This window comes from Gopherus flavomarginatus, chromosome 2 (assembly GCF_025201925.1).
Source record: "Gopherus flavomarginatus isolate rGopFla2 chromosome 2, rGopFla2.mat.asm, whole genome shotgun sequence".
In the NCBI taxonomy this organism is placed as follows: Eukaryota; Metazoa; Chordata; order Testudines; family Testudinidae; genus Gopherus; species Gopherus flavomarginatus.
The window spans coordinates 247,107,072-247,133,763 of NC_066618.1; the positions used below are offsets into that span (position 1 = coordinate 247,107,072).

The 26,692-nt window shown below is 40.6% G+C and overlaps 2 protein-coding genes across 2 annotated transcripts in view; both read left to right on the plus strand.

Moving 5' to 3' along the window:
* Positions 1–26,692, plus strand: part of LOC127045143 (uncharacterized) — a 1,042,790-nt gene that overhangs the window by 460,885 nt on the left and 555,213 nt on the right. The window lies entirely within an intron of this gene.
* ZC2HC1A (zinc finger C2HC-type containing 1A) overlaps positions 1–26,692 on the plus strand; it is a 572,961-nt gene that overhangs the window by 409,330 nt on the left and 136,939 nt on the right. The gene's annotated exons all lie outside the window — the stretch shown is intronic.

Genomic DNA, 26,692 nt, shown 5'->3' on the forward strand with positions numbered 1-26,692 from the left:
AGAGGTTTCATTTGAGCCCCGGGGAAGGACTAACTAAACAAACCCTTGAAAATGTATAGTGTAGCCTTGCACTGCTGTTGCAGTCTTTGTAATTCTCCTATAGTCCCATGTAAATCATGACGCCTCCTTTTTATTCAGAATATAAAAAGATCTGATTATAATTGAAGCCACATCAATAAACTATTATGTCATTGATCCGCAGAAGACACAAAAAGAAAGCAAGAATTCATCCACATAGACCATGCTGCACATCACACATTCTGTCATCCTTGTCAGATAGACCCTTGACTGCACGTTGTACTGGAGGGGATTCTACTATCCAGCTTTGCCCTGCAATTAACCTAACAAAATTGCACAATGGGTGTTAATCTCATTTTTCTCTATTCTTACTACTACATTTGCTAATCCTAAAGGTATTTCATGTTTGCTAAACCAGCTCTTGTAATATCCAAAATGTAAAGTAAATCTTGAATCAATAACTGCAGTTATAAAACCTAGCAGTGCTAAACGTATTGGAATTGGTCCGAAGCATTTTAACCATGTACAAATGAGCTAATTTTAAATGTATAAAAGGCTATTATCTTGGTTGGTTACACTTATAAACAAAAACACAACCTTTCTGTGTGCTGAGTGTTAATGTGGATCAGTTACTGTTGAAATAGCTGCAAGTGAGGTCCATTGAGCAGGCTACTGAAGATTGGTTTTATTTAGCAATTAACATGCCTTGTGAGTTGCAAGATAATTCAGACATTGACATCTACTTTTTAAGGCCCATATTGATCCTTCCTGCAGATTCAATTTATATGGCAGCAGCAGTGAACACGAGCTAATGTAAATCATGATAATCTGTAACAGCAATTTTTAAAGCACCAATACCAAGATAGTTTATGTATTAAAAGATACCAGCTCAGCAACACTTTATGGAAGATAATGAGGATGTGACAGATCTCTGAACCTGCACTGCTATGCATAATCTGGGTTTGTTTGTATGCCATTCTAGTCAACAAAGAAATAACAGGTACCTTAAAATGGCTATTGACATGTGGCAGAAGTCATTGTAAGCAGCAGCCAGCTCCCACCTTCTGCCCTCCTTGATTCCTTCTGATCCTTGCTTCTTCATGCTTTCTGTGTCCCCAAAGAAACTTTCACATGCATACAAAACATAACTTTTTTTAAAAAGACATAAAAAGGAGATTTAAAGAAAGAATACTAGAGTTACCTAAAACAAAAGGGAAATCTCCAGTCCTAAAGAGAAAATAAATACAGAGAAAACAAGGTTAATTCTGTATGGATTATTACAGCACTTCCATACAGTTATAACCTTCTAATAAAATGTTAAAATCAAACCTTCTACATCTTCTTCCATGTTCTGGTTTGCTCTCACTAATATATTTCATCTGTCCTAATAGGATTATAAAATGAGGAGATGTTGGGTACCCTGTTCATAGATATCTTTATTACCACCCTGTGATGGAGTATGTACTCTACATAGGCCCAAGGAGCCAATAAACATACCTGGCAACACCTGTGGGAAAGAGCAAACACCAGTCCTAATTGTTAATGAAGCCCAGCTGGGGAGGGGCTCAGTGGTGGTTATAAAGCCAGGAGGTTTGTAACAGAAAGGGGCTTGCTGGTGGACCTAATGTTGGCACTAACCTGGATAAGAGATGTGAGACCAGCTGCAGCTGTAATTTTATTTGACTCCTTGTCAGACAGTGACAATCAGAACAGGGAATTTGGAAAGCAGAAATGACATAGAAAGTGAAATAACCTTCCTAACTATGGAAATAATGCAAGCAGGTATCTGTGCAACAATAGCATGGATTCTGGCATTGATCTGAATTCCTGAAAATGAGATGACTGACAAAGCAGAAAATCATGCTCTTAAAAAAAAAAAAAAAAAAAGATGTATGTTAAGATAAACTTAGGTAGACAAAAATTTAAAAGTGCTGTCATGAACAGGCTAGAACTATAGACTAAGGAAACCAAATGATGAAGGTTTTATGATGTAGGCCATGTCTTCACTACCACTTACGTCACTCAGCAATGTAAAACAAACAAAACAAATGTCTCTGAGCAATGTAAGTTTTGCTGACATAAGTGGTAGTATGCACAGCACTATGTCAGTGGGAGAGCTTCTTCTGCCAACGTAGCTTCTGCTGCTTATTGAGGTGATTTTACTAGGTTAATGGGAGAGCTCAAAAATCAGAGATAATACTATACTCCAGATTCATGATAGAAAAAGTGAAGTAGTCATTTTTAGAGTGTTAGCAAATCATTGTGCCTTAAATGATAAATTAAACTTGTTTAAAAGACATAAAGACAGGCTGTGTAATGTGTGCAAAATCAAATAAACTTGTTAATCATGTTCTGTCATTGTGGGCAATGTTCTATGGAAAGGAAGGTTTTTTATGAAAAATTGAGAGAGCTGGGAATCAAAGATTTTTTCCTGAGAATGTCAGGGAAATTGAATAGTGCAAATAAATAAATTAAATAAACAAACAAACCCTTGCTATGTTTCCTTAAGGATACAAGGCAGAGTGACAGGATATATATATATATATATATAGATAGAGAGGGGGATATATTAAAAATATCCACACAACTTGGTTAAAAATGAATTGTGACAAGGCACCTCCTTTGCCTTACCGGGCTCAGTGTTTCCCTCTCGAGGAGTGGGCAGAGCTGGAGTAAATCAGTTCCACTATAGAGAGTTTTTATTCCTCAATCAGGTTTTATTTTTCAATATTTTACAAGGTGGGCCTCAGGATAGACCCAAATGGTACTCATCAGCCAGACCAAAGAAACTAATTCATAACAATAGGGAATATCTTTCTCTGCCTCCTCTCTAGGGAGTTGTCTTGTTATGCTGGCTCCAGGGTGCCAGTCATTCCCAAAACGGGAAGTTAACTTGGTTACTTCCTCGATAGCAGTGTTTCCCAAACTTGGGATGCTGCTTGTGTAGGGAAAGCCCCTGGCGGGCCAGGTCAATTTGTTTACCTGCCACGTCCACAGGTCCGGCTGATCGCAGCTCCCAGTGGCTGTGGTTCGCTGCTCCAGATCAATGGGAGCTGCTGGAAGCAGTGGCCAGCACATCCCTCAGCCTGCGCCACTTCCAGCAGCTCCCATTGGCCTGGAGCAGGTAACCGTGACCAGTGGGAACCACGATCGGCCAGACCTGCGGACGCAGCAGGTAAACAAACCGGACCGGACCGCCAGGGGCTTTTCCTACACAAGCAGTATCCCAAGTTTGGGAAACACTGCTCTGTTGGGAGCCTTCCACTCAGGAGAAGCCTTTTGTCCCTGCTGCAGCTTGTCTCTTCCCTCTCCTCCTTCTCTCTCACCAGAAGAGTGTTTTTAAAGGCCACAGGCAGCCCTTAATTGGACTCAGGTGTCCCTAGTTGATCTGAGGTAACATCTTTTCAGCTCATGGGAAAAAGGGCCTTTATAATTCTGCCTTCCACCGCTCTCTGACAGCTGTCTGATCTGACTTGGTCATGAATGAAGAAAGTGGTGGTCATAACCACATATGATGAGGCTGCTATTGCACCAAAAATAAAGAGACTGCTGACATCTGCAGTCTCTCTCTGGGGGATAGAACAGGAAGCAAGCAGTCAGGGAGGAGGCAAGAAGTCTGAGGGATTAGACCTTGGCTGCCAGCTACATGGTCCCTGGGCTGGAACCCAGGGTAGAGGGAGGGTCTGGGTTCCCCTAAGAGCTACCAAAGGAGTTGAAGGTGAAAACCCCTGAGGTGAGGGATATAAGGATAATGGAGCCCAGAGACAGACAGAAGACCTGCTGAAAGGTCACTGGATTATAGCTTGGTTGGACCTTCAGTTGTCCTGGAAGGGTTCGACTAAAGTGTGACCTGGCCAGAAGGCCATGTTGTTGGAAAAGAGATCACCGCAGTGATGGAGCGACCGTTGCCGGGGACGCCATATGGGAAGACAGCTGCTACTCCACACCAGGTGTTCCTGTGGTGAGCAAACCCCTCTACATTCCCCCTCAGGAGGGGAGGATGCCATAGTCTCTCAATGGATTTTCCTCAGAAATCACTAGGTACTTGTCGTTGCTTATTTCTTTAATTATCACCTTGCCTTTAACCTGTTCTTCTTGGGTGAAGTTGCTAAGAAGTTGATGGTAAAACAAGCCTGGTGGTTCTCTGGAGTGCTCAAACCCTCTGGATTCTTCTCCACCAGAATTTGGGCCTGGGTTTGGTACAAGCACTTAACTGGTGCCCTTCACAGATGATCTTCTCCTTGAAACAACAAAGTCAGATCATGGCAATTCTATCAGCTGCCTCTGATACTGTTGATCATGAGGCACTGTTAATTTCATGGCAGACTTTCTGTGATGAGATATTGCAGTATGAAACACTCCCAAGTTTACCAATTCTCCCCTTTAATGCCTTCTACCTTATGGAGTCTTAAATTAATAATCCTTCTCTCAATTACCTCTCAGAGCCCTTACCATTTCTTGTAGTTGCTGTACCTCCAAGTCCAGACTTTAAGATTTGATCCATGTTCTCACGAAGCCAAGGGTTTATTTTCATACTTTGTTCCAAAAGGGCATTTCCCTTGCTAGTATTCACAATCATTGAGGCAATTTCAGGCTTCCCGTCACAAAGGAATTCTGGAACTTGCCAGAATACATTAGATCTGGTCAAAAAAATTTACCAAAAAATTTTCTGTCAAAAAATGTGGGGTTTTCACCCACTTTTGAACATTTTCTTATCATTTTACCACTTTCCAATGGGAAAAAAGTGGGAAGAAAGTATAAATGATAGAAAATGGGGAAAACCTCTTTGTTTTTTTATCTTTCTCCCTACTTTTTCCATTGTGAAAGAGTGTGGGGAGAGAGAAAGTGTGTGTAGGGGGGGACTGAAAATCCAAAAACTGAAAATGGAAAATTAAAGATTTTAGTTTCTATAAAACAGAATGACATTTAAGTTAAAAAAAATTAAGAAAAATTCATTTCATTTTGAAATTTTGCAATAAAACCAAATGTTAAAAGTAAGCTTATGTAGAAATAACAATTCCTGTAGCACACTCAAAAATTCTTTCAAAAACATTTCTAAAAGTGATTTTTCCACACAAAAATTCTATCAGAAAAATGTGATTTTTCCAACCAGTGCTACTCTGGATCCACTTTTCTTTTCCTAACATTTCACTGGTTCCAGCAACCATAAGCTTCAAAAGGATCTATTTATATGTCACATCAAGCATTTTTAAATAAGGTTGTTTTTAATGATAAATTATGTTCTTTACCTGCAGTTTTCAAAGAATAAGGACCTGTATCTGATTCATCAACATTGAAGAGCTTACATAAACAGCAGATACTTTTGTGATTTATTTGTTATTCAAAAAAACCAATCAGTACAATGAACAATGATGTATTTTTGAAATAGTTGCAAGAGGGAAGCCATAACTAGGTCTTGAACTTATGGAACTTATTGATATGTATCAAGTAATAATCTAAGCCACTGAAAAATAAATAAATATAAAATTATTCAGTCTTTAGAGCCAGAGAAATTGTTGAGAGATGTAAAGTAGGAAGTATTCTTGGTTTCAACCACCAAATACCTTACAAACAATTCTCAGTTACTAAAGCTTGGGGGAAAGCAACAAGGAGTCCTTGTGGCACCTTAGGGCTAAAACCCACTTCATCAGATATATGGAGTGAAAAATACAGTAAGCAGTATAAATATTACAGCGCGTGAAAAGATGCGAGTTGCTTTACCAAGTTGGGGGGTCAGTGCTAACAAGGCCAATTCAATTAAGGTGGAAGTGGCCTAATCTCAACAGTTGACAAAAAGAGGTGAATATCAAGAGAGAGAAAATTACTTTTGTAGTGATCCATCCACTCCCAGTCTTTATTCAGGCCTGATTTGATGGTGTCCAGTTTGATGGTGTCTAGGGGTGTGTCTGTGTAGATGTGTTCCTGTGCTGCTTCAGGGAGTTTCTTGAGCAGATTTTGGTAACTCTCAGTGAGATTAGAGAGTAATGGCCTGTAGAATGTGGTGTCAGAGAATTGCCCTGAGCTCCAACCAGGAATATTCTACCTGCTACCCAAGATCCATAAACCTGGGAATCCCCATCATCTCAGGCATTGGCACCCTGATAGCAGGATTGTCCGGCTATGTGAACTTTCTTCTCAGGCCTCACGCTACCAGCACTCCCAGCTATCTTTGAGACACCACTGACTTCCTGAGGAAACTACAATCTATTGGAGATCTTCCAGAAAACACCATCCTAGCCACTATGGATGTAGAAGCACTTTATATTAACATTCCACACAAAGATGTTCCTACAAGTCATCAGAAACAGTATCCCCGATAATGTCACAGCAAACTTGGTGACTGAACTTTGTGACTTTGTCCTCACCCACAACTATTTCAGATTTGTGGACAATTTATACCTTCAAGTCAGTGGCACTGCTGTGGGTACCTGCATGGCCCCAAAGTATGCCAATATTTTTATGGCTGACTTAGAACAACGCTGCCTCAGCTCTTGTCCCCTAGCGCCTCTACTCTATTTGTGCTACACTGATGACATCTTCATCATCTGGACCCATGGGAAGGAGGCCCTGGAGGAATTCCACCAGGATTTCAATAATTTCCACCCCACCATCAACCTCAGCCTGGACCGGTCCACACAAGAGTGGTGCTATAAGGAAGGGTTTGGTATGTACGGCCACTGGGAAGCATTTATGGACAGAAGACTGTTCTCTCGGGATGGACTTCACCTGAGTAAGGTGGGAAATAGACTTCTAGGATGGAGGCTTGCCCAACTGATTAAGAGAGCTTTAAACTAGGAATTTGGAGGAGACGGTTGGGAGATGTCCAGGTGATCTCCACACTGGAATTTAACCTTGAGAGGGAAGAAAACAAAGTAAGAGGGGATATAGCCGTGGACAGAAGAATTGACATAAGGAAGAAGGGTAGTGTAGATACCAGTCTAACAGGTGATGCTGGTGGTAGAATGTCTGTGCCTAACGGGGTAAAGAATGTCAGTGAAGCCAAACGGCAAAAATTAAGATGTCTGTACACTAATGTGAGGAGCCTAGGGAACAAAATGGAGGAACTAGAGCTACTGGTGCAGGAAGTGAAACCGGATATTATAGGGATAACAGAAACATGGTGGAATATTAGTCATGACTGGAGTACAGGTATTGAAGGCTATGTGCTGTTTAGGAAAGACATAAATAAAGGCAAAGGTGGTGGAGTAGCATTATATATCAATGATGAGGTTAACTGTAAAGAAATAAGAAGTGATGGAGTGGATAAGACATAGTCTGTCTGGGCAAAATCACACTGGGAAAGAAAGCTACTAGAACCTCCCCTGAGATACTGCTTGGGGTGTGCTACAGACTTCCGGGATCTGATTTGGATATGGATAGAGACCTCTTTAATGTTTTTAATGAAGTAAACACTAATGGGAATTGTGTGATCATGGGAGACTTTAACTTCCCAGATATAGACTGGAGGACAAGTGCTAGTAAGAATAATAGGGCTCAGATTTTTCTGGATGTGATAGCTGATGGATTTCTTCACCAAGTAGTTGAAGAACCAACAAGAGGGGATGCCATTGTAGATTTGGTTTTGATGAGTAGTGAGGACTTATAGAAGAAATGGTTGTAGGGGACAACCTTGGTTCGAGTGATCATGAACTAATTCAGTTCAAACTAGATGGAAGGATAAACAAAAATAGATCTGGGACTAGAGTTTTTGACTTCAAAAGGGCTAACTTTAAAGAATTAAGGAAATTAGTTAGGGAAGTGGATTGGACTGAAGAACTTGTGGATCTAAATGCAGAGGAGGCCTGGAATTACTTTAAGTTGAAGCTGCAGAAACTATCAGAAGCCTGCATCCCAAGAAAGGGGAAAAACACCATAGGCAGGAGTTGTAGACCAAGCTGGATAAGCAAGCATCTCAGAGAGGCAATTAAGAAAAAGCAGAAAGCCTACAAGGAGTGGAAGATGAGTGGGATTAGCAAGGAAAGCTACCTTAGTGAGGTCAGAACAGGTAGGGATAAAGTGAGAAAGGCTAAAAACCATGTAGAGTTGGACCTTGCAAAAGGAATTAAAACCAATAGTAAAAGGTTCTATAGCCATATAAATAAGAAGAAAACAAAGAAAGAAGAAGTGGGACTGCTAAACACTGAGGATGGAATGGAGGTTAAGGGTAACATAGGCATGGCCCAATATCTAAATAAATACTTTAATAAGGCTAATGAGGAGCTTAGGGATAATGGAAGGATGACAAATGGGAATGAGGATATGGACGTTGATATTACCACATCTGAGGTAGAAGCCAAACTTGAACAGCTTAATGGGACAAAATCGGAGGGCCCAGATAATCTTCATCCAAGAATATTAAAGGAACTGGCACATGAAATTGCAAGCCCATTAGCAAGAATTTTTAATGAATCGGTAAACTCAGGGGTTGTACCGTACGACTGGAGAATTGCTAACATAGTTCCTATCTTTAAGAAAGGGAAAAAATGTGATCCGAGTATATAGGCCTGTTAGTTTGACATCTGTAGTATGTAAGGTCTTGGAAAAAAATTTTGAAGGAGAAAGTAGTTAAGGACATTGAATTTAATGGTAATTGGGACAAATTACAACATGGTTTTACAAAAAGGTAGATCGTGTCAAACTAACCTGATCTCCTTCTTTGAGAAGGTGACAGATTATTTAGACAAAGGAAATGCAATAGATCTAATTTACATCGATTTCAGTAAGGCATTTGACACGGTTCCACATGGGGAAAAGATGGGGATGAATATGAAAATTGAAAGGTGGGTAAGGAACTGGTTAAAGGGGAGACTACAACGGGTCATACTGAAGGGTGAACTGTGAGGCTGGAAGGAGGTTACTAGTGGAGTTCCTCAAGGATCAGTTTTGGGACCAATCTTATTTAACCTTTTTATTACTGACCTTGGCACAAAAAGCGGGAATGTGCTAATAAAGTTTGCGGATGACACAAAGCTGGGAGGTATTGCTAACACAGAGAAGGACCGGGATATCATACAGGAAGATCTGGATGACCTTGTAAACCGGAGTAATAGTAATAGGATGAAATTTAATAGTGAAAAGTGCAAGGTCATGCATTTAGGGATTAATAATAAGAATATTAGTTATAAATTGGGGACACATCAGTTGGAAGCAACAGAGGAGGAGAAGGACCTTGGAGTATTGTTTGATCACAGGATGACTATGAGCCACCAATGTGATATGGCCGTTAAAAAAGCTAATGCAGTTTTAGGATGCATCATGACAGGTATTTCCAGCAAAGATAAGGAGGTGTTAGTACCATTATATAAGGCACTGGTGAGACCTCATCTGGAATACTGTATGCAGTTCTGGTCTCCCATGTTTAAGAAGGATGAATTCAAACTGGAACAGGTTCAGAGACGGGCTACTAGGATGATCCGAGGAACGGAAAACCTATCTTATGAAAGGAGACTCAAAGAGTTTGGCTTGTTTAGCCTAACCAAAAGAAGGTTATGGGGGGATATGTTTGCTCTTTATAACTATATGAGAGGGATTAATATTAGGGAGGGAGAGGAATTATTTAAGCTTAGTACCAATGTAGACACAAGAACAAATGGGTATAAACTGGACACTAGGAAGTTTAGACTTGAAATTAGAGGAAGGTTTCTAACCATTAGAGGAGTGAAGTTCTGGAACAGCCTTCCAAGGGGAGTAGTGGGGGCAAAAGACATATCTGGCTTTAAGACTAAGCTTGATAAGTTTATGGAAGGGATGGTATGATGGGATAGCTTAATTTTGGCAATTGATCTTTGATTATCAGCAGGTAAGTATGCCCAGTGGTCTGTGATGGGATGTTAGATGGGATGGGATCTGAGTTACTGCAGAGAATTCTTTCCTGAGTGCTGGCTGGTGAGTCTTGCCCACATGCTCAGGGTTTAGCTGATCGCCATATTTGGGGTCGGGAAGGAATTTTCCTCCGGGGCAGATTGGCAGAGGCCCTGGAGGTTTTTCGCCTTCCTCTGCAGTGTGGGGCATGGGTCACTTGCTGGTGGATTCTCTGCAGCTTGAGGTCTTCAAACCACAATTTGAAGACTTCAATAACTCAGACATAGGTTAGGAGTTTGTTATAGAAGTGGATGGGTAGGATTCTGTGGCCTGCTTTGTGCAGGAGGTCAGACTAGATGATCATATTGGTCCCTTCTGACCCTAAAGTCTATGAGTCTATGAGAAGAGATCCACTTCCTGGACACTGCAGTGCAAATAAGTGACAGTCACATAAATACTACCCTATTCCAAAAACCTACTGACCGTTATGCTTACCTCCATGCCTCCAGTTTTCTTCCAGACCACATCACCCAATCCATTCTCTACAGCCAAGCTCTAAGATGCAACCGCATTTGCTCCAATCCCTCAGACAGAGACACACACCTACAGAATCTCTATCAAGTGTTTTTAAAACTACAATACCCACCTAGTGAAGTGAAGAAACAGATTGACAGAGCCAGAAGAGTACCCAGAAGTCACCTATTACAGGAAAGGCTCAACAAAGAAAGTAACAAAACACCACTAGCTGTCACCTAGAGCCCCCAACTAAAACCTCTCCAGCACATTATCAAGGACCTACAACCTATCCTGAAGGACAATCCCTCACTCTCACAGACCTTGGGAGACAGGCCAGTCCTTGCTTACAGACAGCCTCCTCAAACCGAAGCAAATACTCACCAGCAACGGCACACCATACAACAAAAACGCTCACCCAGGAACCAACCCCTGCAACAAACCCCTTTGCCAATTCTGTCCACATATCTATTCAAGGGACACCATCATAGGACCTAATCACATCAGCCACACCATCAGGGGCTCTTTCACCTGCACATCTACCAATGTGATATATGCCATCATGTGCCAGCAATGCCCTTCTGCCATGTACATTGGCAAAACCGGATAGTCACTATTCAAAAGAATAAATGGACACAAATCAGACATCAAGAATTGTAACATTCAAAAACAGTAAGAGAGCACTTCAGTCTCCCTGGACACTCAATAACAGACTTAATGTGGCCATTCTTCAACAAAAAAAAACTTCAAAAACAGACTTCAAAGAGAAACTGCAGAACTGGAATTAATTTGCAAACTGGACACCATCAAATTAGGCCTGAATAAAGACTGGGAGTGGATGGGTCACTACAAAAAGTAATGTTTCCTCTCTTGATATTCACTCCTTTTTGTCAATTGTTGAGAAGAGGCCACTTCCACCTTAATTAAATTGGCCTCGTTAGCACTGACCCCACACACATACTTGGTAAGGCAACTCCCATCTTTTCATGTGCTGTAATATTTATACTACTTACTGTATTTTTCACTCCATGCATCTGATGAAGTGGGTTTTAACCCATGAAAGCTTATGCCCATATACATTTGTTAGTCTCTAAGGTGCCACAAGGACTCCTCATTGTTTTTGCTGATACAGATTAACACGGGTACCACTCCTAAACCTTGGGTTTTTTTATGATACACAAGAGAAAAGAATGAAAACAGTAAAAATATAAGAAAATAAAATAGATGATGTAAAAGCAATTGAGTATCCATACTTAAGACAAGAAAGCCTGCTCACAGTCTGTTATATTAATTTTACAAATAAAAAGTCAAGAGTAAATGATGTGAGGAGCAAATGTCATGGTTGACGGGGCAGTAAAAGACTGACTTCCTGACCTTTTGTCTTGTGTAATCACCAGTGGGTAGCCTAGAAATACCAATGTTCTGGTCTATTGGCATTTCTGTTTGTGGCAATCAAGAAGAATGAGCAATCACAGCCATGTATTAGTACCATGCTTCAGACTATGATGTTTTTAAAGATTCCTACTGATTATTTGCATGACATCGTGCTGACCATGACTAAAACAAAATGTGAAGAGACAAGAAACTTCTCCAGAGGTCAATAAGCACCTTTCAAAGGACAAAAAACAAAACACACAAAAAACAAAACACTTGCCAGTAAATAGAGTTGTACTGGATTTGTAACAGTTTGGAAAAAGCATGACCTGCAACTAGCATGACTTTGAGAGAGTGCAAAAGTGTTCTGGGTCAGTCAAACTGGATCCAGAATGACCTGACTGGGGCTGTAGCAAATTGAATGCTGAAGGATATAGAAGAGAAAACTGCCAAAACTAAATTTGTCAAAACATTACTTGATGGGAATTTTTGATATTGGTTATTATAGTTGTACTCTCTTGCAGGATGTCAAACAAGACAAACAGCATCTGATTCTAGATGGTCTAGATAATAGTTAGTCCTGCCATGAGTGCAGGGGACTGGACTAGATGACCTACTGAGGTCCCTTCCAGTTCTATGATTCAAGGATGTATCTGCTGACAGAACTGCATCAATGTTAAGTGAATATACAGTGAGTTGTACTCAAGAGTCTGATCTAAAAAAATGTAATTGCACAATCTTGTGATCGAGATTCACCTATGGCTGGAGATGGATTAATGGTTTGAGAAAAGAAATGAATGGGTGGAAGCCTAAAATCCATTTTTTGCACTGCTGTGCTAGTATTCTAAATGTCATATTCTCTCAGTTGGCTGCCTCAGTGAGAGAGAGTTGGATTTTTCTATAAATTCTCCACACATTTTCAGCTTTGAAGATCAGTAAAGCAAACTCATTGTCCTCACAGAAGGAAACTTGTTATAAATTGTAACAATGTCCTAGTTTTTTTCCATCAGAAGTGTTCAATACCATTTGAGAATACAGATTTGTATGACTTGTTTGAAATTATAATCTCCAGTCCACAGTCATAGGATTCTGAAGACCAAATATCAAGAAAATAGATTCTTGGGGTCCATTCTTGAAAATTTTCAGAGCACAACTTTTATTATAATTATTATTAGGATTAAAATGGTAGAGAGGCCTCAATAGATATTGGGGACCTATTGTGCTAGGCACTGTACATATACATAATTAGAGACAGTTCCTGTCCTGAAGATCTTACAAACTAAGACAAGACAGACTAAATAGCATCATCATCACCATTTTACAGACCGGAAACCAAGGCACACAGAGGTTAAGTGATGGTGCCTAAGGTCCCAAAGGAAGTCTGTGGCAGAAACTGGGACTCAGTCACCTGAGTCCCAGTCCAGTACTATAACGACAAGACCCTCCTTCTTCATTGCTAATCTTCAGCAAGATATTTGCATTTACAGTTGATTCTATAGAGCCCTGGAAAGATCCCAGTTTGACAAAAAAATTGCAGTAGGAAAATTAAAAATACTCTGGACAAAGTCAGCCAGACAGGAGATAATATTGAGTAATTCTAGAGGACAACTTATGTGATTACAAAAAGTGAAAAGAAGCATGATGAAACACTTAAAAAAACCCACAGATGTGAAAAGAAATCTCCACCATAAAGAATCTTCGGACATAATTTTTAACGATAATTGATGTAATTTGCATTCAGCTAGAGTAGCAATCCTGCATTAACAAGTTCAGACCTGGGAAACTGAGCCTGATTCTAGTGCCTGTAGAAGTCAGTGGAAAGACTCAGGCCCTTTGTCAGAACTCAATAAGAGACGGATTTTGTGTGTGTTTCTGAACATTGTATAGTTCAATGTAATGCTAATGTTTGCTGGCATGAAAGAAAATTTGCACGCTTGTTTGGAGGGTGCCAGCCAAAAAGGAGAACAGCAGCATGAGGAGGAGAATGGAGAAGGATTTGAATGGTGAACATATGCATTCACATTGGACAAAAAATGTATTCCTGATATTGGAATGGAGATTGGCTACCAGACATCCCCACCTCCAGCATTTTAGATAAATATTGAAAACTCAATTTACATGATATAAAGATGAAGATATATATATATATATGAGAGTTATAAGACTATGAAAAGCTGCCTAATAGAGCAGACTGAATAATTCACACTGAACAATTTATCTGGGAAATGTATCCTCTTTTATAGTTCATGGAATAGCCACAAGCAGATCATTATTTTCCCCACCTTAGATCTACATTGTGCCTTTAGGGCCCAATCAAAGGCCCCTTGAAGTCAATGGGAGAATTTCAATTGTCTTTGGATCAGGCCCATAATACCCAGTCCATAATACAGGGCAGTACATATCACCCCAAAGAGAGAAATGGGGCAACATTCTGTCTTAGTCAGGCAGAATGTCTCCCAGAGCTCCTCAGCTGCACGGGGGAGCACAATCAGTGGCACTCCTTTAAGAGGTGTCACATGCTCTTCCAAGGGAAGCAACTCAGTAGCAGCCCTGAGCTCTGAGTGCAAGGGCAACAAAATCTGGCCAGCCCTTATGTAGGTAGCGAAGGGAGGAATAGAGATTCCTCACTCCTTCCCCACTCCCGACCCCTCACAAGGACAGGTAAGAGATTGCCACTATTTTCTTCTTATTATTCATTTTTCAAAATCTTGTCTGAATTGTTTTGTTATGTCTGAGGTGTGTTATTAAATTGTGATAGGTCATAAAAGTCACATGGTATTGTTTCTGTTCCCTGATTAGCTGAGCCCACAAGCACTTCTTGTACAAATGAATTTAAATTAATTTCCATCATGACATTTATCCCAATGAATATTCATGACATTAAACTTCAGTTGTTTGATGATGTTAATGGAGAGTAAATACAAAAGGGGCAAGAACATGGATGAAGGACATTCATTCAAAATCTCAAGCAAACATTAGAAAACAGTTTAATTCACCCAGCTTCACTGGCTAAAATCTTTTTTCTATTTTGCTTCCCCTGCACCTTCAAAACTGAAACAAGTGACCCTCAGATACAGGTTAAAAAGTTGAATGGAAATCATTCAAGCCAGCTCAGTGGCACATGCATGAGTCTGAGTTTCTGCTAAACCTTATGCACTGCTTCTCATACACCAATGAACTGGACATCGTCTAAATCTGTAGTTCCTAGGTGTATTAGAGTTACCTTCCCCAAGCTGGTTTCCCTCAGCTGGTTGCAACTGAGGATTGATCCCAACATGTCTATCTATAGAAGCTGGTTACAGAGACTTGAAAGAGTCACTTACTGAGCCAGCCATAAATATGAGATACCAGAACTGCTAAGTGCCCAGGAGTTCCATTTGTTAAGAAATGCAAACCAACAACAACTTAGACTAGGTTTTTCTGTAAAGTCCCAAAGTTCTTAAGCCCAACAGACCTGGGCTCATATACATTTTGAAAGAAGAGAAATGAGGGGAGAAGAAATGCAAACTGCTGAACCCCAAATTAAAATGGAGGTAGGTAAAATACGACATCATCCAATTTAACCTGGAGAAGGAAATGTTTGCTTTTAACTCTATGAGCCAAAGCCAGAGGTCTTTAGCCAGGGCTTCATGCTCCCCTTCACATCCAGATATAATGGGGGACCGCACCAGTGGAAGGAGGAGGTCTCCCTCATGATTCCTCACTTAAACCACGGTAATGTAAGGGGACTTTGGGAGGAGGAAGGGCAGCAGAGCTCCCTGGGCTCTTCCCTCCCACGATCCCTAGTAGGGGATGCAGTACAAATTTAATATCGTTTCAAGCTCTGTCATCTTGCTCAACTTCTCCTTCACTGTGTCCTCTCCCCATTGGAAGGGATTCCAGAGGGAGTGCTAAGAGGATGGGGCCATGGAATCAAGACTCCTGCATGTGGTAGGTCCAGCTTGGTTCTTGCAGATTGTGGTAACTCAGGCCCCAAAGTTATGAGTTATTCCTATTTAAGAATTACCCAACCATCAAGGCCTTTTAAAAAATAGAACAGAGGGCCAAGAGGTCAAGATCTAAAAATCTAGATATCTCTGAGGAAACTCAGATTTGCTGCAGCCGTTAGCAAGAGTATACTGCTGGTGCAGCTAAAGAGACTTCCCCTTTTTCACTGTCTGTAAATGAGTGAATTAATTTCAAATCAAATTAATATCAAGCATTAAAATATTATATGATGTTCCAGAGTTAGCAGTAAAAAGGTAGTAAAAAGTAGTAAAAAAATACTGCCTTTTTCTGGGTCAGGGTGTGGTAAGACTGCAGGGCCCTCCAGAGGGCCTGAAAGGGTCTGGCACACCCTATTGCAGCTGGAATTATCTCTATTTTATAGATGTGAAACATTGAGGCACATGGGGTAGAATCCAAAAAGGACTTAGATGCCTAACCACCGAGACTTAGGTACCTAACTCTCAGGATTAATCACATAAGTCTCAGTTTTAGTTCCACAGCAATCCACACAATTCCCACCAAAACCTGTAGGCACTCAAGTTTTCAGGGTAAAAGTTCCCTAGGTGCCTCTTTCTGTCTCTGGGTATGCACTCCACTGCCTCCCATTAGGTGTTCAGACACCTTTCTCCTGCCTAAGCCTCAAAGCAATTCATGAACTAGGGAAAGATAGGTGTTCAGCCATCTAAGTCACATGCAGGGCCCACTCTGGTAGGTATGCTCAGAGGCCACCTACCTGATTGTGTCCCATTCAAAATTTGCTTGGAGGAGGAGGTGCTGCCACCTCTCTCCTTCTTTTAGCCCAGTGGATAGAGCAGTTGCCTGGGATGTCGAAGACCTTTCTTCAAATCCCTTCCCCCATCTGGTGAGGGGGTGAACTGAACCTGGGTCTCCCACACCCCAGAAGATTGCTCTAACCAATGAGCTAAAAGTTAGAAGGTATCTGGTGGTGGCAGCATCTCCTCCTCCAGCTGTTTTGTGTGGAGTGAGGCAGATGCATAACTAATTCACTCAAAAGTGGTTACTGTGCTGTTCCTTGATTTTCTAGGCACCATGATGCTCTACACTACAAGAATTCAATCTAAGTTAGGTTAACATACAGCCACCATAATAATTTCTGTGGTGGTTCATGATCACACTACACCCACTCACCAGGAGCACTTCCACTGATTTAACTGTGTGGTGCACTGTGGGGCACTGACAGATGGAGCATCCGCTCCCTCCCCTCCCCTTTCCTCCCCCTGGAGCTGACAGCCAACTGGCAATGCAAGTGTCTACACAGATACTGCATTGCCCTAACTACATTGGCCTAAGCACTACGCCTCTCGTGGAGGTGGAGTTATTAAGTAGGTGTAGTGGGCAATTTACATCTCCAGGAACAATGTTGTAGTGTAAAACTTACAGAATTAGGTCAACATAAGCTGCCTTACATCTATCTAACTCTGTAGTGTAGACCAAGCCTAAGTCCCTTCGTGGATCCCACTCACAGAGATAAAGGTCAAAAGTGTCTACTAATTTGGGATGCTCAATTTGAGATTCCTCGGCCCTGACTTTTCAGACAACTTAGCAATATATAACACTGCATATGTTCAAAGCACAGCTCCCATTGACTTTAGGTGCAGCTCTGAGTTCCCAGCACTTCTGCAAATCAAACCCTAGGGTCTCAAGTCAGGCATCCAGAAAATGAAGAACACAGAATTAGTGACTACCTGTGAAAAATTCTGTAAGTCACTTGCCCAGTATCACATAGGAACACTGTGGCATTCAGTTGTCTTAACCTTGAGACCATTCTTTCTTTTCCTGAAATCCCCTTCCTCATTCACTACATACCCTTCAGACCACAGCCTCCTTTTCTACTGAACTCTGTTCTAGTCCCTGAGCACTGTCAATCCAGTGCACTAAACGAAGGAGGACTCCTGTGGAAAAAATAGTATGTGATCATGTAACTAAAGACTGCATCAGAAAGCACATTCAGAACGGGGTGAGTTAAGGTTGTACTGACAACCTTAATTCTGGCATTTCCAAACTTTTGAGTGCTTGACTTTGCAACCTTAATAATGTTATTTTAACAGAGGTTTTTTGTTTCAATTTCTAGTTTTTTTAAAAAGCAAGATAAAAAAACAAATTATTTCATATCATCATATTGACATTCACATGGGTCTTCAGGAGTGTGGGAACCTTTAGCTCAACTACACAGTCCTCTGCCACTTGAGCTAAGCAAGTAACTGATAGCAATAGTGTATTCTGTAGTTATCCTTTATGGGGACTAGAGGGAAATAGACACTTTGCTAATGGGTTTCACAGTGAGCTGCTGACAGCAGAGGAATTGAGAGACTCGGGAACCTTTGGTTCCATTCCAGGCTCGGGAGCATAGTGTGTTCTAGAAGGCACAGACTCTTCTTCCTGTTACCCCCCCTTAAAACTGACCTCTTCAGTCCCTGTCCTTTCCAATGTTTCCTTGTCCCATCCTGTCTCTTCTCCACCCCTGGTTTCTTGTCCCAGTACCATTCTCTTGACCTAACAATCCCAGTCTCCTTGCCCAGCAAGTTCTAGTTTCTGCCACTATTTTTTGACATGGCCAAACAACATATTGTCCCTAGATTTGTTCTTGGAAATGGCTGAATCAGTTTGGCTGAAATTTTCCAGAAATATCCAGCCTGAGGCAGACACTTTGCATAAAAAATTTCAGTCCTATTGGTTAAAGTCTGGTAAAGTATAAGCAATTGAAAATGGGATTTTGTAATGGGAAATGTCATGCAACATTAATAAAAGGTGATTGTACCAACCCCACCTATAATATGGAATGACTATTTTGTGGAGCCAACACAAACTATATTTATTTCTTCTCTCTGAGGCTTTCTAGTTCTATAACTAGAAGAAGCAGCTTGAAAACAAAGGATGCAGTTCTAGGAGTTGGTGAACTAGTGTTGCATCCTCAGCTTTGAAAACAGAAATAGAACCAGTATCTCAATCAGTTGATGTCAAATAGCAGGCACTGTGCCTTGGCTTATGACGATATTATGTCCACAGCTGCTGTCTGTATAGATTCCTAATGTCAGACTGGCCTTGACTAGATTTCACAATAAATCCTAGTTTTGACAATAAATTGCAAATACATTAAATAACATTGTTCCCTGCTTAGTAACACAGGGCCTGATCCTCCAATCTGTCTCCTCTATCTGTACTCACACGGATAGTTCTTACTCAGATGAGTAGTTCTCTTGATGTCAATGGAATTATTTCCAGGTGTAAAGACTACTTCCATGAGTAAAATTGCATGTTTATGCCCCTGAAATGTAACAATAATATGACATTTCTGATTGCTTAGCTTATTATTAATATTTTTTCTTGTTATACTGGCAGCTTCAACATTTATTCCTTGAAACTCTCTCGCTACTGTAAGTTCTGGTGCTCTCTTGGCAGTCATCTGTCAAACCAACCCTTTATTTGTAAGAATTTTATACTTCTGAACTGATTACCTCACAGCAATAGATCAACTCCTCACTAAAGCAGAAATATAATAGAATCATAGGACTGGAAGGGACCTTGAGAGGTCATCTAATCCAGTTCCCTGCACTCATAGCAGGACTAAGTATTATCTAGACAATCCCTGACAGGTGTTTGTCTAACTTGCTCTTAAAAATCTCCAATGATGGAGATTCCACAACCTCCCTTGGCAATTTATTACAGTGCTTAACCACCCTGACAGTTAGGAAGTTTTTCCTAATGTCCAACCTAAACTTCCCTTGCTGAAATTTAAGCCCATTGCTTCTTGTCCTATCCTCAGAGGTTAAGAAGAACAATTCTTCTCCCTTCTCATTGTAACAAGCTTTTATGTACTTGAAAACTGTTATCATATCCCCTCTCAGTCTTCTCTTTTCCAGAGTAAACAAACCCTTTTTTTTCAATCTTCCCTCATTTATCATGTTTTCTAGACCTTTAATCATTTTTGTTGCTCTTCTCTGGACTTTCTCCAATTTGTCCACATCTTTCCTGAAATGTTGCACCCAGAACTGGATACAATATTCCAGCTGAGGCCTAATCAGCATGGAGTAGAGTGGAATAATTACTTCTCGTGTCTTGCTTACAAGACTTCTGCTAATACATCCCAGAACGATGTTTGCTTTTTTTTGCAACAGTGTTACACTGTTGACTCCTATTTAATTTGTTGTCCGCTATGACCCCCAGATCCCTTTCCACAGTACTCCTTCCTAGGCAGTCATTCCCATTTTGTATGTGTGCAACTTATTGTTGCTTCCTAAATGGAATACTTTGCATTTGTTGTTATTGAATTTCATCCTATTTACTTCAGACCATTTCTCCAGTTTGTCCAAATCATTTTGAGTTTTAATCCTATCCTCCAAAGCACTTGCAACCCCTCCCAGCTTGGTATCATCCATTAACTTTATACATGTACTTTCCATGCCATTATCTAAATCATTGATGAAGATATTGAACAGAACCAGACCAAGAACTGATCCCTGCAGGACCCCACTCATTATGCTCTTTCAGCAAGACTATGAATCACTGACAACTACTCTCTGGGAACTGGTTTTCCAATCAGTTTTGCACTCACCTCATAATAATTCCATGTACATTCCATTTCCCTAGTTTGTTTATGAGACGGTCATGTGAGACAGTATCAAAAGCTTTACTAAAGTCAAGATATACTACATCTATTGCTTCCCCACTATCGACAAGGCTTGTGACCCTGTCAAAGAAAGCTATCCGGTTGGTTTGACACAATTTGTTCTTGACAAATCCATGCTGACTGTTACTTATCACCTTATTATCTTCTAGATGTTTGCAAATCGATTGCTTAATTATTTTAATATTTAATATTTTAATATTAATTCCCCATTGTCATTCTTTTCATCTTCCCATATCTGTCCCAAAGACAAAGCCACTTGAAAATGTTTGGAGAACAGAGTCTTTACCATTTATAGTCCTTCAGCTTTCATGTCAGGAGATGTTTATTGAGTTCTCATCAATTGCCTATTCTTATTCTGTTTGATAAAAATGTAGTCATATGATTCCTCTTGAGCCTGTAATCTAGTACTTTAAATCCATTTTTTTTGTCAATTAAAATAACACTGGCTTCCTCTTTTTCTACAGATGGGCAGGTGTTATATTTTACTCCCATATATTTAACACAAGAACAAAATTGAAGTTGGGGAAAAAAATTCATTTTTACTTTCCACATTTCCAAGTTCTTTACTAAGCATGTATTACCTGACATTGATTGATCACATAAATTATTCCAAATATGCATTCTCAAAAAAGATAAGCAACATCCTGCCTCCTTGAGTCAGCCTTCATAATTTTGTGTAATATCTTACAACTTTCTGTTCTGTCAGCTTTCTGTTCTGCCTCTTGTATTGCTGCTGCAATGATATACACTACTTTATATTATGCCTTCATTTCACCAATCAATAACACTCGGCTTTTTACTCCCAAAAGTTAGGTTTACTATCTAGCAAACTATCTTGCTTTTCCAAGGCCTTCTGCCAATTCCCAGTTCACCTCATTCTTTTACCTGTTGCAAAAGTGTGGTTGTCATTACAACTACAAACCTTTAGAAGCCTTAATGAGGACAGAAGAACCCATCTTCATAAATAAAGACAATTTAACTGGTGTCAGCACCATTAATAAAAACTCAAAGAAGTTCTCATTCCAGTATAACATCTCCTAGATATTTAACCTGCATTCTCCTTCAGCACAACATACTTGAATTTATCATTACTCTGATAACTGACTGTAGCTCAATTTAATGTCCACAAATTCAGATCATTAGGCTAGACGGCCATTTTTCAACCCCAGTGAGTGAAAGCCAAACTATTTTATGTATTTTGTTCTTCAGTAGGAACAGAATCATAACTATTTGTTTAAATCCAATGTAACAAACCTTTCTTACTTTATTTCTGGAATGTGCAAGCCCTTCGCTTAAACTGAATTATTTAGGAAAAAATATGCAGAACTAGTTTTAAAAGAATGTAAATATTTAGTGATGTGATTTGTAAATTGGCAGGAATAAATGTTTCGTTTCTGCATGATAAAATGTTGCGGCTGTCTGCTCATTATATTCCACTTTGAGGGGGATTTTTCCTTCTCAGGCAAAAGACTGCTGTTATTTGTATAGAGATCTAACAGTAAAAAACAGATAATTTTCAATATTCTGAGATACACCACTTTTATGAGAATTTTTTTTATTGTCTGCACAGCTGTCAGTTATGCAGGTTAGCCCATTGACTTGCAAAAATCTCAGTTGCAAAATTTTTTTGTCAGCAGTAGATTTGCCACAAGAGGACAAAACTGTATAATGAATTATGTGGATGCAATCTGAATAAAATATCTTTAACAGTAGTGGTAAATGTCATGACTCACCGCTACCTTAAAGTGCTTCAAAGTACTCTGTGCATGGACATCATCAATGCAACATCATGCAGATGAGTATTCTCAGTTATCAGGATTACTATTATTTGATGCTTCATCAAAAAGGGAACAATTTACATTCAATTAGCAGTGCTGTGCTTCCACTCTTTTAAGAGAGAAAATTATACAGGTTTTTTCCTAGCATGAGAGACCATGGCAGACATTAGGTACATGCAGGGCTAACACATAACACTGAGATATGAGACCATAAGAAATCCCACAACTAGTGATCATAATAGAACAGAGGATATTGTTCAGTGCACAACTGAAGACCAATAGGTGTTCTCCTTTATTGTATGGCATCCTTTTGTCATAGGACAATGAAGACGTAAAATGCTTCCACTTTTAAAAACAAATAGATGTTTCTTATTCTTAGAGGCTTACTTGCAGTAAAGAACCATGTTGCTTAAATCTATCTTTCACTCAGCTTCATGAAGTTTATATCAGATCTCCTAATTTTCATATTCTTTCCAAATATTTTGGAAGTGGGGAAGGTGACTGAAAAATATTGTTAGTTCCCCACATATGTCTTTTGAAATGAAGAAAATCCTAGTTTTCTTAAACCTCCACTCAAGATCCTGGACTAGATTAATAAAGGAAGTTTTGGTTTATTCTTCCTTATGCTTTGTTGAATTCCTTGACATTTTGCTATTTGTGTTTTAGTAGCACCAAGAAGCTGTTCATACACATACTAAGACACAGTTCCTCTCCCTAGAGTTTGCCATCTCGGGGAATGTCTACACAGTAACTGGATACCTGTAGCTGGTCCGTGCAAGCTGACTCAGGCTCATAGGGCTCGGGCTGTGTAGACTTCAGGGCTTGGGCTGGAGCACAAGCTCTGTGACTCACCCACTTTGTAGGATTCTAAAGCCCAGGCTCCAACGTGAGTCCAGAAGTCTACACAGCCCCATAGCCCAATCTCCACATGAGCTAGTCACATGCCGTAGCATGCTTCGATGAGTCATAGGAGCATCCATTACCATATTCTGGCTAAAACATCCATAGGAAGGCCCAACAGGCAGGGACAGGCTTCTTTTATGATCTATTGTGCAAACTGAGTGTCCTTTAATGGGCCATCAACTTGAATAATGTGTTGGCCAGACTGGATGAAAATTGCCTTGTCGGTGTTTTCCCAGGAGCAAACACATTTGAAACACAGGTACATAGTCAATATTCATAACTTTAAATACAAAGATGATAGATGCATACAAACAGGATAATCATATTTTATAGATTGTAATTTTTCCATTGATACCTTACATGACATACTTTGTATAAGATTTGTTGCAGTTATATAACAGTGGTAGCAACAATGATATATATATGATCATAATTTAATCACACTTACAAAATCCAGACTGCCACTACATTATCTTCCTTAAGACTCACCTCTGACATGATGCCTACAAAACCGAGCCTACTAGACATAGGTCAAGAGGTGACCAGATGAGCCAATTCCTCTTCCTTATTTCCTGTTCCCTTCCTGCCTACTTCTAACCTCAATTAAAATGTTTTAAAATCCCTGCAATATATGTAACTAACAAACCTAAGCCAATTCTTCACCAGACTCATTTGCTTGTATGTTGCATCCATGTCTCCTACCCTTCATCTGCTTGTTTCCTTAAATTATAAGCCCTTCAGGGCAGGGACTGTCTCTTTAGATAACATCCAGCACAAAGGGTCTTTGGGGGCTACCATAATATGAATATTTACTGCTGACAATAATTGCCATTCTAGCACACCTGTGGAGTTTTGAAAGTTTCACGTTTTTTCATTGACTTGAATAGGAGTAGGCCCATAGTCATGAGAAAATTGCTATTGTTCTTCCAAAATATTCCCTCTTCTACAGAGAATAGTTTGATTTAGGAATAAATGTTGCTTGTAACTGTCAGTTCAGCAACAAAGACAAAATCAAATGCAGCAGCCAAATGTAACTCAGACAACTGGGGCTTGGAACAGAGAATGAAGACAATGGTAATTCAAGAGAAGTCCAACCACATCATGTATCAAAATAGTCTCTTTATTAATTCAGCAATATAAATCAATGTGTATCTTATTATCAACCCAAAAAATCTAATTAGTGGCTCTATCCCTACATGTCATCCCTACCAGTTTTTTCTTGAATTATTGTTCATCACTTATTTCTGATGCAAACTAGGGCAATCTGACAATATTACAATGCCCGTATCTCTACCTGAATTCTTTATTTCAGGGTTTCTCAAACAGGGGTTTCTGCTTGTGTAGGGAAATCCCCTCGCAGGCTGAGACGGTGTGTTTACCTGCCCCGTCCGCAGGTCCGGCCAATTGCAGCTCCCGCTGGCCACGGATCGCTGCTCCAGGCCAATGGGAGCTGCTGGAAGCAGCGGCCAGTAAGTCCTTCAGCCCGTGCCGCTTCCAGCAGCTCCCATTGGCCTGGAGCAGCGATCCGTGGCCAGCGGGAGCTGCGATTGGCTGGACCTGCGGACAGGGCAGGTAAACACACCGTCCCGGCCCGCGAGGGGATTTTCCTACACAAGCAGAAACCCCTGTTTGAGAAACCCTGAAATAAATAATTAGTTAGTGCTTGTTTCTATACGTGCTTTCTGTGCTGCAAAGCTAGCATCCTGGTGTGATCACCCCCCTTCCCAGCACAGCCACTGTGGCCAGGAGCTCCTACTTCTATTCTCAATGGATAGACAAGTGTCTGAGTGAAGCTTGCTAAACTTGTTTTCCTTTATAGCCATTGATAATAAAGGATGAAATAGAAAACTCTGCACAGTACTACACTCATGGTTTCCCTTTCCATTCCATTTTCCATGCATTTTTACTCACTACTTTTGTTGCAGTCTTGTTAGTATCTTTATATGCATTGAAAACTGCTGATACAAATACATTTCTTGAGTATCTATTTGTGTATGTATTTTGTTCAATTTCTCTTGCTGGCCTGAATTTTTAACAATTAATTAGTCTCCTCATTTTTAATGTTATCTTCCCCCATCTTAATTGTTTTCACATTTCCATTTCACAGTGTGAAGAGTGTATGGGGTGTAGCAAAGTACCTTCTTCTCTGTCGCAGGCTCAGTCCTTTTTAGCCTTAGGCTACGTCTTCACTACCCGCCGTATCGGCGGGTAGCAATCGATTGCTCGGGGATCGATATATTGCATTTCATCTAGACGCTATTGATCGATCCCCGAATGCGCTTATATCGATTCCGGAACTCCACCAACCCAAACGGAGTTGCGGAGTCGACATGGGGAGCCGCGGACATCGATCCTGCGCCTTGAGGACGGTGAGTAATTCGATCTTAGATACTTCGACTTCAGCTACATTATTCACGTAGCTGAAGTTGCGTATCTGAGATCGATTTTCCTCTGTAGTGTAGACCAGCCCTCAGAGACACAGGCTTGGGCAAAGCAAATCCTTCCAGGTAGCACAGGGTCTGGCTGATCCTTCCCTCAGTCAGTCCCTTGTGCTTGTTTTCTCCCCTTCTGGGGACAGAGCGCAGCCTTCCTTGCTAGAAGGGTTCAGAGCTTTGGTGCACCTAACTTACTAGCAGCGTTCCTGCTCCTGCTCCTGCTTCCATCCCAAGGAGGATTTAAAAAGATCTCCAGCAGTTGTGGCCAGCTGAATCTAATTAGTTCCCTGGTAACCCCTGTTCCAGCTGAACCTTATTTTCCCCTGGTTATCTTTCCTCAGTGGACTGGGAGAGGCCTTTTAACCCCTTGGGACTAATTACTACTCCTTCCTTTGTAGCCATTTGTCCTGGGTTTGCCACAGGTGGGAAACTGTACTACTCGTTTAAAGGACAGGCTGGAGCCTGCAGCCTGGACATAATCAAGAAGGCTCTGGTCTGGTGCTGTGCCATATAAACAGGAACAGGAAGAGATTATAACAATGGAGAAAGAGCTAGACCTGTACAGGCTGCAATCGCTCTCTTAGGAACCTAGAGAATAGCCTAATGTGATTCAGAGACTTGGATGTGGACTACAAGTGTGGGAGCCTTAAACTGGAAACCTGAAGAACTGTTTATTGTAATGATTCCTGTCCTGAAACCTTATTAAAAAGGGTCATGGCACTTGGTTAATGTGTATTGGCTTCCATTTGCCCTGGGCTGTTAAACTGAATCTATTGCTGCTGCACTTGGGGAAATTAAAGTAGGGCACCAGGCTGCAAAAGGGTGTGCTGGGCCTATACTGTCCAATCACAAGCCACATAACTCATTTTGATGAATAATATTTCATTAATGAGACTGAAGATACATACAGAGAACATGATAAATATCTCCTGTCTGTGTGTTCCATTCTTGCATCTGAAGTGAGCTGTAGCCCACGAAAGCTTATGCTGAAATAAATATGTTAGTCTCTAAGGTGCCACAAGTACTCCTGTTCTTTTTGCTGATACAGACTAACATGGCTGCTACTCTGAAACTTGTCATTCTTATTTCATTTTCCGCTCTTTGAGGATTACACCCAGCTGGGGTGCAGGTGACAAGTAGTCTCTTGAGAACATGAGGGTTGAACCGTCCCTGTAATGAAATGCAAATTTCTCATTCACACTTTCCCCGTTTCTGGAGAATCGTTGCTTAAATAA